This window comes from Schistocerca serialis, chromosome 1 (assembly GCF_023864345.2).
Source record: "Schistocerca serialis cubense isolate TAMUIC-IGC-003099 chromosome 1, iqSchSeri2.2, whole genome shotgun sequence".
NCBI lineage: Eukaryota > Metazoa > Arthropoda > Insecta > Orthoptera > Acrididae > Schistocerca > Schistocerca serialis.
The window spans coordinates 337,765,368-337,781,267 of NC_064638.1; the positions used below are offsets into that span (position 1 = coordinate 337,765,368).

General features: G+C 42.0%; 1 pseudogene; it reads left to right on the forward strand.

Annotated features, from left to right (window-relative positions):
• The first annotated feature begins 15,395 nt into the window (after positions 1 to 15,395).
• Positions 15,396 to 15,512, forward strand: LOC126419858 (5S ribosomal RNA; annotated as a pseudogene).
• Positions 15,513 to 15,900: the final 388 nt, after the last annotated feature.

Sequence of the window (15,900 nt, forward strand, 5' to 3'; positions counted from 1 at the left end):
TGCGCAGTTGGAGTGATATGCGACTACTGACGCGTCTAGATACGATTCTGACAGGTGACACACGCGTAAGCATACTGTCTGATCACCTGCATCCATTCACGTACATTGTGCTTCTGACGAACTTTAGGGCAATTCCAGCAGGCAGTTCTTCTCACAGCCCACACGTCCAGAATTGCTACAGAGTGACTCCAGGAACACTCTTCTGAGTTTAAACACATGCGCTGGTCACCAGACTCCCAGACATTAACATTATTTAGCATATCTGGGATGCCTTGCAAGTTACTGGAGACAGCTCCACCTCCCTGTACTCTTACCGATTTATGGACAGCTCTAAACCATTCATGGTGTCAGTTCCATCCAGCACTATTCCAGAGATTAGTCGAGACCATGTCACATCGTGTTGTGGCACTTCTGCGTTCTCGCGGGGGCCCTGCACTATATTAGGTAGGTGTACCAGTTTCTTTGGCTCTTTAGTGTTTATACTAGTCGGATCTCACACAATTTTAAAATGGTGTATCTGTAAGATTAAGACAAGATAAGTGAACTATGCAATCTGTATTGAAAATGTAAAACGCAGACGTCCTTCAAAGCAATTATGAAGGATCGGCTCACGTAAAGGAAGCAAATAAAATGTACTGACGAAGATCGAAAAACAGCTTAACATGCACAATAACATCTATAGGGGCACATATCAATCAATAATACAGGCTAAAATATACGAGATAAAAGATAACATAAGCTCACCTAATATGTAGCCGTTAATTATCAGAAACTTTTTAAAGCTTGCGTAATGACTTCGCAGTCTTCGCTGACGAGAGCTCTTTGCTTATTACTTTCACGCGAAAGAAAAAGTGGCACTTCATCAAGTGGAAAATTAATCTACCAGCAAGTGTAAGTTTACGTTCCACACATCCTAAACCACCTGTTCCTAAAACAGTTTTGTCAGTGCTGTCTAAACAGGCATAAAGTATATCACCAAATAGATTTGAGATGGAAGACAGTTTCTATTTAAGAACTACTTCAGCCTGTAAAGAATGTTTAAAACGGATTCGGACGGGTAAGTCAAATAACAAAGGCCATTTATTGAGCAGAAGTTCTTTATGGCAGTGAAGGTTGCAGCTGTTGTGTCGTTGTCAGACGGCATTTCACTCACAAGGTTTGAGCACACTTCACACAGCTACTCTGTTTATTAAGCTGTTTGACAAAGTAACCTGCTATGTCATAAACTACACATCGTCTTGGAATGTTGTCTCTATATGCAATAGGAAGATCATTTTCCCAATCAGATATCATTATTTGTCATTAATTTTGTCCTCAGCAGATCAGTTAATGCATTTGTTTCGTACCTCCATTTCTTTAGCACATAAACGCATCCGATTAACAAATGAAATAAAGGATTGTTCTGAATCCGTCCCAAAGTCAGAAAGCATGGATGCGTGTGATGTCCTTAAGTTAGTTATGTTTAAGTAGTTCTAATTTCTAGGGGACTGATGACCTCAGATGTTACGTCCCACAGTGCTCAGAGCCATTTGAACCAATAGTTCACTGCCGCTGAAATTCTCAAGACTATTTTTTTTGGAAAACTTTAATTGCATTTGCTGTTGAATTGCTGTATAAATGAAAAGCCAATTTTTGGTTCAGTCTTTGGAAAGACGTAGGGTCAACAAGGGAAGAAGTCAATTTTGAACAATTTGTAAGGAGTGCAAATTCATGAGAAGAGTCTAAAGTCTGTATCTGTCTATAGAAATTCTGTTTCTTGACTTATGTACAACAAAATGGCTCTGAGCACTATGAGACTTAACTTCTGAGGTCATCAGTTTCCAAGAACTTAGAACTACTTAAACCTAACTAACCTAAGGACATCACAAACGTCCATGCCCGAGGCAGGATTCGACCCTGCGACCGTAGCGGTCGCGCGGCTCCAGACTGTAGCGCCTAGAACCGTTCGGCCACCCCAGCCGGCTTATGTACAACAGTCTACCTACTTTCATGGTGAAAATAGTCCGAAAAGACCCAACTTTTTCTGCCTTGATTACCCGGATTTTGGATACTACATTCAACATTTCCTGGTTTGCCAGCAATTCCTAAATTAATCCAAGTCTTTCTATGTGATTGACTTCCATCACTTGTGAAACCTATCATTCTTGTCCCAACCTGTTCTAACTGTATGAATATCTGTATCTATATTTTAGCTAGGATGTCACCACACGTTACATTTTTGCTGGCATAAACGGCAGCTGGTTGGGCCCAGCTATAAAGGAGAGGAATAAACATGAATACCAAAGCATGGTTAACCAAAGTATTCTTTTTTCTCCTCTGGAGTTAAATCACCTAAGTCTACAAAGTCATCCAGTTTGAGTGAGGAAGAATTATTCCGAATGTCTTCCCTTAATTTAACTTCACAGAGAATTACAATATGGCCGAGCGGTTCTAGACGCTTCAGTCCGGAACTGCACTGCTGCTACGGTCGCAGATTCGAATTCTGCCTCGGGCATGGATTGTGTGATGTCCTTAGGTTAGGTAGGTTTAAGTAGTTCTAAGTCTAGGGGACAGATGACCTCAGATGTTGAGTCCTATAGTGCTTAGAGCCATTTGAACCATTTTTTAATTACAACACCCAAACGTTTATTTCTGTCCTGTCCGTTTTTAAATACTTCTCTGACAGCATTTATGGCACGTCTATTGACATCATATGAGCATTTAAATTCCTTGCAGAGATTTCTCAAATTATCTTCTGAAGGTAGAGGAAGTAAGTCGTACTTTCGACGATGCCTGTAGCGTTCTGGTGATTTAATTTTGAGAAGCAAACTTCCTAGGAAAAACTCGTCGCTATATCGAATACCAGTTGATTTGTTTGGCACTTCATAAGAATAGTGTCTATGACTAACTTCCGTTTTTCACCCAGGAAATTCGACTTACTACAAGGACATGATTTGCATTGCGTTACAGCAGAAACTTTCTTTTCTAACAAAATTACTCTCTCCCTCTCTTTCCGCAGCTGATTCTGTGTTCTCAATAACATCATTTTAACGTTTTTGACTTTGCGTTTGAGACTGTCGATAATTTTTGTGGCATCAGCCTCACTATATGCTACTTGGGAAGCGTTATGTAGTGTAACTGGCGTACAAATTGCTCAACGTCGGTACATAATGCGACTCCTTGGAGGAGATTTGCGTGCTTTCAAGTGAGTTGTTAAATAGCTTGACAAGTTTGGAAAAAATACAAGGCACTGATCCTGGCTTTAAACTCCATTTCTCGGTATTTCTACCCTGTTTCCTTCCATAGCACATCAGTCCATTTTACCAAACAAATCATCATTGAAATGTCTGTCACATACATATGATTTAGTTGTTAACTGATTATCTTTCCTCGGAATAGCCGTAGCCCATTTAGCAAAATCAGTGGCCATCTTTTGGGGGTCTAAAAAGGTGCCTACCTGTTGAAGATGATTTGTCGTGTCCTGATCGACAAACGGAAGCAAAACAGCACTGCGTAGTCACTAACGCAGTTTTCTTTGTTGGATAGCAATAATTCAATACGACACAGAAATTATCAGTAAATGCGTAAAAAGTCTACTGACACATACGTAAATATTAATTCACTGTTACTTTTTAATAAAAAAGTTCTTTAACAATACGAAACACAAGTAAACATGGCAACAGTTCTTCATCTGTCTTACGAAACGCACTGTTGGGAATCTACTGCAGCCAACCTCAAGCGACCGCTGCGCAGTCTGTCGGAGGGCGCAGCAACTAGTGTTATAGAAGATACGACAGAAACAGAAGCAAGCGCTAGGGCGTAGGACGTAAATGTGTCACGATAGGAACTCTAGATATTTATTGCGCCAAAAATTAATGTTATATTCATGTCGTAATAATGAAGAACGTAATGCATTATATTTTGATAGACATAATGAAAATCAGTAGTTCTAAATACACAGCATGAGTGACGCAACAGAGGCCACATAATTTGCGTCACTGGTCAAAGCCAACTGGCTATTTCGAAAACTCCTCTTTACCTAAAAGATGACGGATGATTAAAAATTTTATGTCACACTTTGTATCTTGGGGACATTCCCTTTGAGCTAGACCGCAAATACGTAATTGTGCCGTTAAGAATTTACGAATAATAATAAATTTGTAAATTAACTGTTGCCTACGTATTAGTCGGGATGTTAGTGGGGCTTACCTTTCTGGGCGTCGTATATCACACGTTTGAAGTACCATTGTAGATCCCATGAACATAGATTCTAGCAGTTTACTAGTGTCAATGCTGGCAAACATACATACATATACATACGAGTGTGGCCACAGTAACACCACAAACTCTTTGTATGAAACGGTATTCTGAAACTAAACATTGTGACTACGAGAGCGAAGCAACTGCGCATCTAACGTATTTTGTTTTCATGAACATCAATGCTCTTCATTTGTTCCAAGTGAGATGTAGCACAAAATAAATTCAATAATTTAGCGAAACGTTTTCGAGATTATCACCTCCGCATGAGATAAAGAGATGATAGTATAGATTATTTTAACGCTTTTTTATTTACACATCCTAATGCAAGATTATTACGCCTCGAAATTCGATATGCTTTTTATTCGGACAAATGACAGTTAAATGAACATTACTAGTGGACAGAATGGAAATTAAAACCGGAACTCAGTTTACGACAGTTAATGTTGGAACTACTTGACGCACATCCCATGAGTGATCTACACTGACTGCTCTGTTAACGAAAATGAATTAGGGCCGAATTAATTGACGCCTCGCCTTAGGGGCGGCCAGAGATTTATCGTTCTTCGGTAATCCCTGTCAGCCTCCCGGCCCCGTCCTCCACACACACACATACGCACGCACACACACACACACACACACACACACACACACACACACACACACACACACACACAACACACGTCATTCGTTTTCAATTTTCGACGCTTATAGCTTTATGACTTCTTATTGTTGCTCCAAAAATAAGATTTCATAATTATGACGGAAAATGTAACTAATAATGGAACTACTTAAAAGAAACATATCATCGACTCTGCACTTAAGAGCTTTCTTTATATTGTGGTAGAAAGGAGTATCTGAGCAAGCCAAGGCACAAGCACCATTCGTGGTGACACGTTTCAAATGGCTCTGAGCACTATGGGACTTAACTTCCGAGGTCATCAGTCCCCTAGAACTGCATAACCTAACTAACCTAAGGACATCACACACATCCATGCCCGAGGCAGGATTCGAACCTTCGACCTAGCGGTCGCGCGGTTCCAGACTGTAGCGCCTAGAACCGCTCGGCAATCCCGGCCGGCCTTGACACGTTTCAGACGGAAAGGTAATAAGCAGAAGGGAAACGTAATAACCATTTTTATCTAGTAATGCTAGAAAACAAATCAGACTGACGTATTTTATTCGCAGAAAGAAAAGAACTAGATGTATTTTAATCTGAAATAACAAACATAAACATTAACCTACAAATGATAGCTAACACGCGCGACCATGACAATTGCTGAGAAAAGAAATGTCAACTTATACACGTATCGATGGGTAAAATAACTATGTAGTTGTTGGTTTCGGTGACATTAACCGACCAGTCAAGGAACATAGAATAACAGTCACCCTACAACTGAATTCAACAATTAACCAAACGGTATGCTGTCGACAGTGCTGCTGGGTGGTGGATTACCACCCACGTCCATGTGTGTGTGTGTGTGTGTGTGTGTGTGTGTGTTACAAGAGGACAGAGACAAAGTCTAACCGAAACAAGAGGCTATCACAGTCTCTGGACGCCCCTTTCTTCTCGGCGCTCAGTGGCTGGGCCCACGTGGTCGATGTATGAATCCGACCCTGGAAGTAGCCACTCTATGTTCTCGGTTGTAGGGAGCAAGTGACATAGCTTCTCACGTTTAAATATTTTAATTCGTAAGTAAGCACTAGATTTGTTAGAAGTTACATACAAATCATTTCGAATTAATAATCGATAATATTTGTGGATGAAACTATCAAAACGTATTAATTTATGTCTATAGTACCACAATTTCCTTACATAACGTCATCAATAATCGGTTCTTTTCGACCTTCCTGTTGCACATCTCTTTGAGATGAAACTGTAACATACTCATTTTTGCAAATTCAAGTTTCTTGTGTCATGGTTAAATTGTAATTTGAAATGTCAAACAATGACGATGACTTCTCTTGAGTACAAATCCTTGTTATCGGTAAAATGTTTTTTATTCCAGTCTTTGATCACAATATGAATTTTTTAGACGATGATCGGTTTCAGTCCGTAATGACCATCCTCAGCTCTTTTTTACACCACGTCCTAAAGTGATAAGGCCATAATGGCATCGTCAAAACATATAAATATAATCAGCATAGCATCGTGATATAGATCTAAAATAAGGTGTAGAATACGCCGCATCGTCCACAGTCATTATTGCAACTGGCTTGTTATCGGTATCCGACACAGCATCTCCATGGCACGAAATTGCAACTCACAAGCCACAGTGAAATTGAAAGGCGGATCAGCAGCGGTACCCGATCCCATGTTGCACATTTTCAGCTGACACACTACTTACAAGAGAGCACTCGAGTGACGAGTGTAATCTGACGACAGTGTACCTGCTGCTGCACGAGGAGCACGGGAGAAGACGTTTGCAGAGTGAGGGCGTGGCGTCAGCCGGCAGCGACGGCGGCGGCGTGTCAGGGCAGACTCCGTGTCCGAGATAAGAGCCGCTCTGCTGCAGACATTAATTAGCCGCCTCCACCGCCGCCCCCCGGCCTGAGGGCAGGGCCGCCTCCGCCTCTACCGATAAGGCCGCGCCGGGGAGCCAGGGGGAAAATCTCTGAGGGCCGCAGTCGCTATCGTCCCCGGCCTTCGCGCTCCGCGAGCTAGCACCGCTGTTGCTGTTCTTCCCCTGTCACATTAACCTAGCTCTGCAACTCTTATCTTCTACGCTATGTGAATTAAATGTAATCTGGACTGCGTGCGACGTACAACTCAGTGATGTACAAAATGTCATTCTCGCTCAATTTTCGTCCACCTTGTTTGCCAAATCAATGTTTTTGTATCGCATGAATCTATGTTGTTGTTGTTGTGGTCAGTCCTGAGACTGGTTTGATGCAGCTCTCCATGCTACTCTATCCTGTGCAAGCTTCTTCGTCTCCCAGTACCTACTGCAATCTACATCCTTCTGAATCTGCTTAGTGTATTCATCTCTTGGTCTCCCTCTACGATTTTTACCGTCCACGCTGCCCTCCAATACTAAATTGGTGATCCCTTGTTGCCTCAGAACATGTCCTACCAACCGATCCCTTCTTCTGGTCAAGTTGTGCCACAAACTTCTCTTCTCCCCAATCCTATTCAATACTTCCTCATTAGTTATGTGATCTACCCATCTAATCTTCAGCATTCTTCTGTAGCACCACATTTCGAATGCTTCTCTTCTCTTCTTGTCCAAACTATTTATCGTCTATGTTTCACTTCCATACATGGCTACACTCCATACAAATGCTTTCAGAAATGACTTCCTGACACTTAAATCTATACTCGATGTTAACAAATTTTTCTTCTTCAGAAAAGCTTTCCTTGCCATTGCCAGTCTACATTTTATATCCTCTCTACTTCGACCATCAACAGTTATTTTGCTCCCCAAATAGCAAAACTCCTTTACTACTTTAAGTGTCTCATTTCCTAATCTAATTCCCTCAGCACGTACCGAATTTTGGCTTTCACCTGTGATCTAATGACATTTTGGCCTGTGAACTCACAAGTGTGCAAACTGAGACAGCACTGAACATTGACAGCAGTTAGTTTCCTTCTTCTTTGGAATGTGGCTTAGTGGTGATAGACTGGCCAGTAGCATATTACGAGGGCTAGGTAAACTTGAAAGGTGGCAGTTTGGTCACAGTCTGACGTACAAGTGTAAGTTAATCAACTTCAGAAGGGGAGCGGGGAGCGGAGGGAGCAAGTCTTGCTCCCTACAGTGCTGGCACCGTAAACTCCGTTTCGTGCTTCCGCGAAAGCAAAAGTCACTCACGGGTTTCGGCGAATTGTTGTTCGGAAACACCACTGAAATCATGTTACGTACTGGCATGTTTAACAGAGATCTGAACCGCAGTACTTAACATACACTTATCGCAAGGAAAGGGAAAAGTACGAAATACTGTGTAGTACAACAAAATGACACAGCAGACAACAATGCTGTCTCACACTGTATTGTCAGACAGCTAATGCTGGCTGAACCCAGAAACAAATGACTATATGCCAAAATCTTTGAACTTTGACATGACAGGCCAACTTACAGTTAACGCAACGTCCACAATCGTAACGCTCATTCGTGTAAAAGTTTTTGTCGTCCGTTAGTTGAAGACACTTTACCGCCCTTACCGGAAACAAGCCATTCGTCACTTAACGTCATATGTGCCACGCGGTTAATGTATTCGCTGGCACTCTTTTTCTATGTAATTTACGATACAGTTATTATGTTTTTGGTTCGCAAACTTCCGTGAAATATAAAGCGACCTGACTAATAGTAAAATAAACGTAAACATTGCCAAAACTAAAAAATTAAATGACATAAGCTACAATGTCTTCGTAAGAAAATACTCTCAAAAGTGTATGTAACTGCAGCTTATCCCACTGAAGGCAAAAGAATAGAAACACACCACTTCATCCACAAGAAGTACGAGGGGCGTTCAGAAAGTAAGCTCCGATCGGTCGCGAAATGGAAACGACTATGAAAATCCGATAAAGCTTTGCACAGATGTGTTGGGTAGTGTCTCTAGTACAACCCCAGTTAGCATCACGTCGCTCTTCTCATTTCTGAGCTCGCAGTGAGTGCGTAAAGATGTCTAGAAAATAGTGTCTGCCGCCAAGTACGAGGGCCTGGTGAGAAATTTCGCCTGAAGCTATGCAGCTAACATTACATAACTGTCGTGCTGTTTCGTCTTCACGACAATTCTCAGCCGCATTCTGCAGGGGCAATGAAGATGCTCCTGCATCGTTTTCAAATGGAAATGTTAGATTACCCACAATACAGTCCGCAATTGTCTCCCCCTGAGTTTCATCTCTGGTCACATGAACCGCTGTCTTTGAAGACAACATTTTGACACAGACAACGAGGTGTAGGCCAGCGTGGAGAATTGGCGGAAAGCACTGGCGGCTGCCTTCTATAATGAGGCTATTGAAAAGTTGGTACAACGCTATGACAAAAGTCTAAGTCAGAACGGCGACTACGTAGAGAAGTAGCTGAAAGGTGTAGCTAATTGTTACAAGTAAAACATTTCTGATGTTCACTGTGGTTTCAATTTGGCAATCAATCGGAGCTTACTTTCTGAACAGGCCTCGTATATATTTCTGTTGCTGATCGCTCTTACTGGCACTTCTCTGACACACAATAAATTTGCATGAAATTTAAAGATTTGGTCTTGTTGCACTTCACTGTACTCTAATTTACGAGTATTTCTTAGTATAATCACTTCTTCATCAAAAGAGGGCTATGCTTAGAAACTCTGACGACGGTTGCTCTGATGTAGCAATTGATTTTTTTCGAGTCGAAATACAGTTTTATTGTTTTTGGCTTTTTATTATCACGATAGCGTGTAATTTTCTCTTCAGCTACAGTTACGATGGCTCATTTGGTACGTTATATAATGTAGGTACTGCGTCCGACACCAGTTTCTTATTTTCTGCATCCATAATCTGATTTGTTTCGAAGTGTAGTGAACGAAACTTCACCTTATTGTACAGATATATGAAAACTTTCTACTATTATCATGCTGTTTGCTCTCTATGTACATTCTCAAATTAAGGCCTATTTTTGACACTAGTAGAATTCTCTTGGCCAGGAATGCCCTTTTTGTCCTCTTGGCTCTTATAAATATTGTATATTACACGTCTCTCCCTGTAGCTTACCCCTATTTCTCTCAGAATTTCGAATTTCTTGCATCATTGTCGAACGCTTTTTCCAGGTCAAAAAATCCTTTGAATATACCTTGATTTTCGTTTAGTCTTGCTTCCATTATCAATTGTAACATCAGAATTGCCGTTCTGGCGCCGTTTCCTTTCCTAAAGGCGAACTGATCGTTATCTAACGAATATCTGATTTTCTTTTCCATTCTTCCGTATATTATTCTTGTGAGCAACTTGGATCCATGAGCTGTTAAGCTGATTGTGCGATAATTCTCGCACTTGTCAGCTCTAGCAGTCTTCGGAAATGTGTGCATGATATTTTTCCTAAAATCGGATTGTATGTCGGCATACTCATATATTCTACACACAAACGTGAATAGTCGCATTGTTGTCCTTCCCCCAATGATTTTAGATTATGATGGACTTTTATCTACCCCTTCTGCCTTATATGATCGTATGTCGTCCTAATCTCTTAAATTCTCATTCTATTTCTGGATCCCCTATCTCTTCTAAATCGACTCCTGTTTCTCCTTCTATCACATCAGACAAATCTACCACTCCTAGATACCTTCAGTGTACTCTCTTCACCCATCCCCTCTGTCCTCTGCATTTTACAATGGATTTCTCGTTGCACTTTTAATGTTCCCAATTTTGCTTTTAATTTCACCGAAGGTTATTTAGATTTCCCTATGTGCTGAATCAGTCCTTGCTACAATCATTTCTTTTTCGATTTCTTCACGTTTATTATGCAGCCATTTCGTCTTAGCTTCCCTGCACTTCCTATTTACATCATTCGTCAGCGACTTGTATTTCTGTATGCCTGAATTTCCCTGAATATGTTTTTACTTCCGTCGATCAACTGAAGTATTCCTACTATTACTCATGGTTGCTTTGCAGTTCCCATCTTTGCACCTATACTTTTATTTCCAACTTTTGTGATTGCCATTTTTGAAGATATCTATTCCTCTTTCACTGTACTACCTACTGGGCTATTTCTTATTATTGGATCTATAGCCTTAGAAAACTTCAAAAGTATCTCGTCATTCTTTACTACTTACATATCCCACTTCTTTGTGTACTGATTCTTGCTGGCTAATTTCTTAAGCTTCAGCGTACTCTTCATCACTACTGCATTGTGAACTGAGTTTATATACGCTCCTGGGTACGCCTTACAATCCAGTATGTGATTTCTGAATCGTGTCTCACCACGATGTAATCTAACTGAAATCTTCCCGTATCGCCAAGCCTTTTCCAAATATACCTTTTCCTCTTATGATTCCTGAATAAAGTATTCGCTATTACTAGCTAAAATTTATTACAGAACTCAATTATTATTTCTCCTCTCTCATTCCTTGTCCCAAGCTCATATTATCCCGTAACCAATTTTTCTGCTCCTTCCCCTACAACCACAGAGATTTTCATCTCCCTTTAGGCGTTGTACTACCCTTTCAATGCCCTCATATACTTTATCTATCTCTTCATCTTCATCTTGTGATGTCGGCATGTATACCTGAACTATCGTTATCCGTGTTGGTTTGCAATCGATTCTGATAAGAACAACACTATCACTGAATGTTCACAGTAACACACTCTCTGCCCTACCTTCCTATTCATAACGAATCCTACTTCCATTATACCATTTTCTGCTGCTCTTGATGTTATCCTATACTCAGCTGACCAGAAATCCTTGTCTTCTTTCCGTTTCACTTCACTGACCTCTACTGTATCAAGACTGAGCCTTACCAATTCCCTTTTCAGATTTTCTTGTTACCCTACCACGTGCAAGCTTCTGACATTCCGACATTCCATCCCCCCCCCCCCCCCCCCCACTCGTAGGACGTTATCGTTGGTTGTTCAATCTTTTTCTCATTGTCACCTCCCCTTTGCGAGTCCCCTCCAGAAGATCCGAATGGGGGATTATTCCGGAATATTTTGCCATTGCAAACATCATTATGACACTTTTTCAGTAACAGGCCGCAAGTCATCTGTTATGTATTTTTAATGCAGAGGTTTCCATTGCCTTCTGCATCCTCATGCCACTGATCACTGCTGATTCTTCCGCCTTTAGGGGCAGTTTCCTTCCCTAAGGACAAGAGAGTGCCCTGAATCTGTGTCCACTCCGCGACCCACTTTGACAAGGCCGTTGGCAGAATGAGAGTGATTTCTTATACCGGAAGTCTTCGACCGACAATGGCAATTATTAATCAAAATTTTAGTGATGGCAGGTTACGAACGCGAGACCAAGGACATTTGTGATTACTAACCAAAGACAACACTCTTAGAAGACGGATCTAGGGTATCACATGTTGCTACGCGTTGTTTATCTTTTTATTTGCTCATTTTTATGTTTGAGGAGAGCACACGGCTGGCTAGTAATGGAGAAAAGTTTCATTTGCCTTGGTGGAAATGAGCTAGCTGAGTGGCCCCATAGGGGTTTCGGCATGTCCTCAAGAGGTCTGTCGCAAAGATTCCGGTGGAAGGAGGCCTGACTCATGGGTGCTGCGTCTGCAGTAAGCTCTCGCCCATTTCGGCTACGAAGGCAGTTTTCTCGTTTGAAACTGGATGCCGACTAGCCCTAAGAGAATTATCATATGTGATGAATTCACCTTCCAGTAGCCAGAACGCAGATGATAATAGTATGGCGCCACTGTCTTACCGCGGGGAAACTCCTTCCTTTCCCTCCAAAAGCTGGTTACCAAATCTTGTGAATCTTGTCCGACACCGTGCTTTGGTGATTTGTGCAGGGTTCTACAATTCTGCGGAAAAGAAAGTGAAATTCTCGCTGGTCCCTGTGGCAATGCCTGGAGATCGTCCCCTATTTACTGAATTTTTGAGAGCTAGAGACTGTTAGCAGGAGACGACGATTCCGATCCGGGAACCGCGAGTGGAGAGTCGTTTGAACATGTCCTGACAGAGGTGGTAGCTATTCTCGACCGCTGTCTCAGCCATTTTGCGTTTTTTGCTCACTTTTGTATGGGTCACACGTTCGCTTATCTAAGCAGCTCACAATTTTGCTTGATTACAAGTCTTCCTTCGTGAGCCTTGTACTCGACTACTTTGTGTTTGCGAGCTGTGCAAATCACCAAAGTTCGCTCTGGTTCCCAAGCAGTCTTCCAATTATATTTAACTCACCCTTCAATGTGTTAGGGGGACGGCCGCGGTGGCCGAGCGGTTCTAGGCGCTTCAGTCCGGAACCGCGCCACTGCTACGGTCGCAGGTTCGAATCCTGCCTCGGGCATGGATGTGTGTGATGTCCTTAGGTTAGTTAGGTTTAAGTAGTTCTAAGTTCTAGGGGACTGATGAGCTCAGATGTTAAGTCTCTTATTGCTCAGAGCCATTTGAACCAATTGTTAGGGGTACATTAAGTGCTAGAGAGGCACCGTGAGACACAAGAGCACAAAAATTTGTTGTAGCGAACATTTGAAGTCCCATTATTGGTTTCTTGCGCATTGCTCGGCAGTTACAGCATTTCTTGCTCAAAATGCTTTTTATTAATTGTATTTTTGGGGGTTTATTGTGTTTAATATGTTGGGTGTGAAGTTATATGTATTTTTCGTGTGATATCTCTCGTGAGTTTAGAACGTTTATTTGCACAAATTTAATTTTGTACATTAAAACTTGCTCAAAACGGAATCATCTGGAACTAAAATAATTTTCCACTTTGGATAAGTTTCCGGATTACACAAAACTCACTGGGCTACATAAAATTTGTCATGTATCATGCACAAAAGTACAGTAAAATTTTTAAATTATGGATATAATATATTCACTCCAGCACAGTAGATGTTTGTTTAGTGTATATTGGACAATAAAACACTGTATTACTACACTAATTGATAAATAGTTAAATCTGTTGGTGAAGTGAAAGTGGAGTGAGTTGACAGAAAGTCATCACTTCGAATGTAATCATCTGTACTACATGAAATGTTTCGCATTTTCATTAATTCAGCAACTGCTGCTGCATTTTCTTGAACTTTGATGGCCACAAAATCGTCTTCTTCTTGACCCCCAAAGCCCACTTTCTTGAAGCATTTGGTGACAGTTTCGGGCTTTATTTCCTTTACTGCCAAACCAAACCAATTTACTGCATCCAGGACAGAAACTGACCGTGCAAGAGCAAACGCACTTCCGGCTTCTTCAACACTAAAATAAGAGATAGCATCAGTAATCACCTATAATGACACTTGCATGTGTAAATAACCCTATGGTCGTGGGTTGTGTGAGGCTGGTCGAACCTGGAGGGAACCAAGACAATTTTACGTTTCATAACGTTACTTTCGGGTGGCAGATTGCACTGTCTAGGAAAAGGAGAAGTTGGTTATTTCCTTTTTTCATTTTGGCATTGAAAGAACACAGCCATTCTTCCATAAGACCACTTACCATCCATGCCTTTTCATTGCTTCGCCATGTGACTGGAAGCTTCTGATGCCTATGTTTCCTGATCAACTTGGTTTTGCCGCCTTTCCAATCACCAGTGGCTTCTCCGTTTCACCTAACATGTTTCCACACAGCAATACAGTGAGTCTTTCCTTGGACATTTTTCCACCGGTACACCTTTTACCTCGAATTGCTAGAGATTTTGAAGGCAGCACGCGATAAAACAGGCTATCGGCACTGAACACATCTTTCTGGTCATAATTCACAATTAAGTCGGACAGTATGGTCTTCCACTCTATTGCTACACTTCCCTGCACATTCTCAGCTTCCCCATGTACTTCATTTCACACTATGTAGTGCCTAGCTTTCAAACTGTCCAGCCATTCTGTGGATGCCTTACACTCCGTAATTCCAAGCTCTTTAGCGACTTTCAGAGCCTCACTCCTCAACATGGATACAGATAAAGGTAAGCTTATATCCACCTCTTTCACTGCGCACATTGCAGCGTAATGTTGGTAGATGCGCAACAATGTTCCTGTATGTGCCGGTGTGCGTCAATAATGAGGAAAACGAGAAAGCCGACTAACAGAGCGCTGACGAACGAACTGTTCCCTTTGATGTACTGTACCGACATTGAGCGTAACTTATCCGTTGTTGAGCAGAACGGCGCATTTTAGGTCCACACCAGCAACGGCGCGCTCCGCTGGATCAGCTTTTGCGCCTTTAACAGAGGTGTTAAAAGTAAAGTAGACCAGTAGAGAATTTCGGAGCAGAGTCTTCCGAAAGAGGGATAGCAGCAGCGGGTACATTGTCAGGGACGCAGGAAAATAGACAGTGAATTTACAGTTGCTTGCGAAATAGAATTGAACGAAACGCAGAGCAGTTCAATTGCAACCATTATGGTGGACGTTCTATCCTGGCTAAAACAAATCCTACTGCAAGCCGAATGAGGCAGAAAAATAGCTTAGCAAATAGATAGAAAAGCCGAACGAATAGAAAATAAATGCAAGAAGGAGACGGAAAAGCTGAAGAAGACAGGAAAGAAGCGAGAGGTCAGAAATAGAAGAGTTAGAAATAAAGGTGTATTCTAAATTCGAATGGCAACGGCCTTGCCACAGTGGATACACCGGTTCCCGTGAGATCACCGAAGTTAAGCGCTGTCGGGCGTGGCCGGCACTTGGATGGGTGACCATCCAGCCGCCATGCGCTGTTGCCATTTTTCGGGGTGCACTCAGCCTCGTGATGCCAATTGAGGAGCTACTCGACCGAATAGTAGCGGCTCCGGTCAAAGAAAACCATTATAACGACCGGGAGAGCGGTGTGCTGACCACACGCCCCTCCTATCCACTGAGGATGATACGGCGGTCGGATGGTCCCGATGGGCCGCTTGCGGCCTGAAGGCGGAGTGCTAAATTCGAATCCAAAGACGAAACTTAGAAGTGGTTTCGGAAACGATGAAAACCGGTGTATTCTGTCTGGCAGAGGCCGAAGTTAGCTTGAAAAAGGAAGAGGAACCCAATACCTCACTTTCAAAAAGGGTGCAGGAGGTTGAAGGTGTTATCATACTTCTTTCGCGAAGTGTACAGTTTCTGGAGAACTGATCA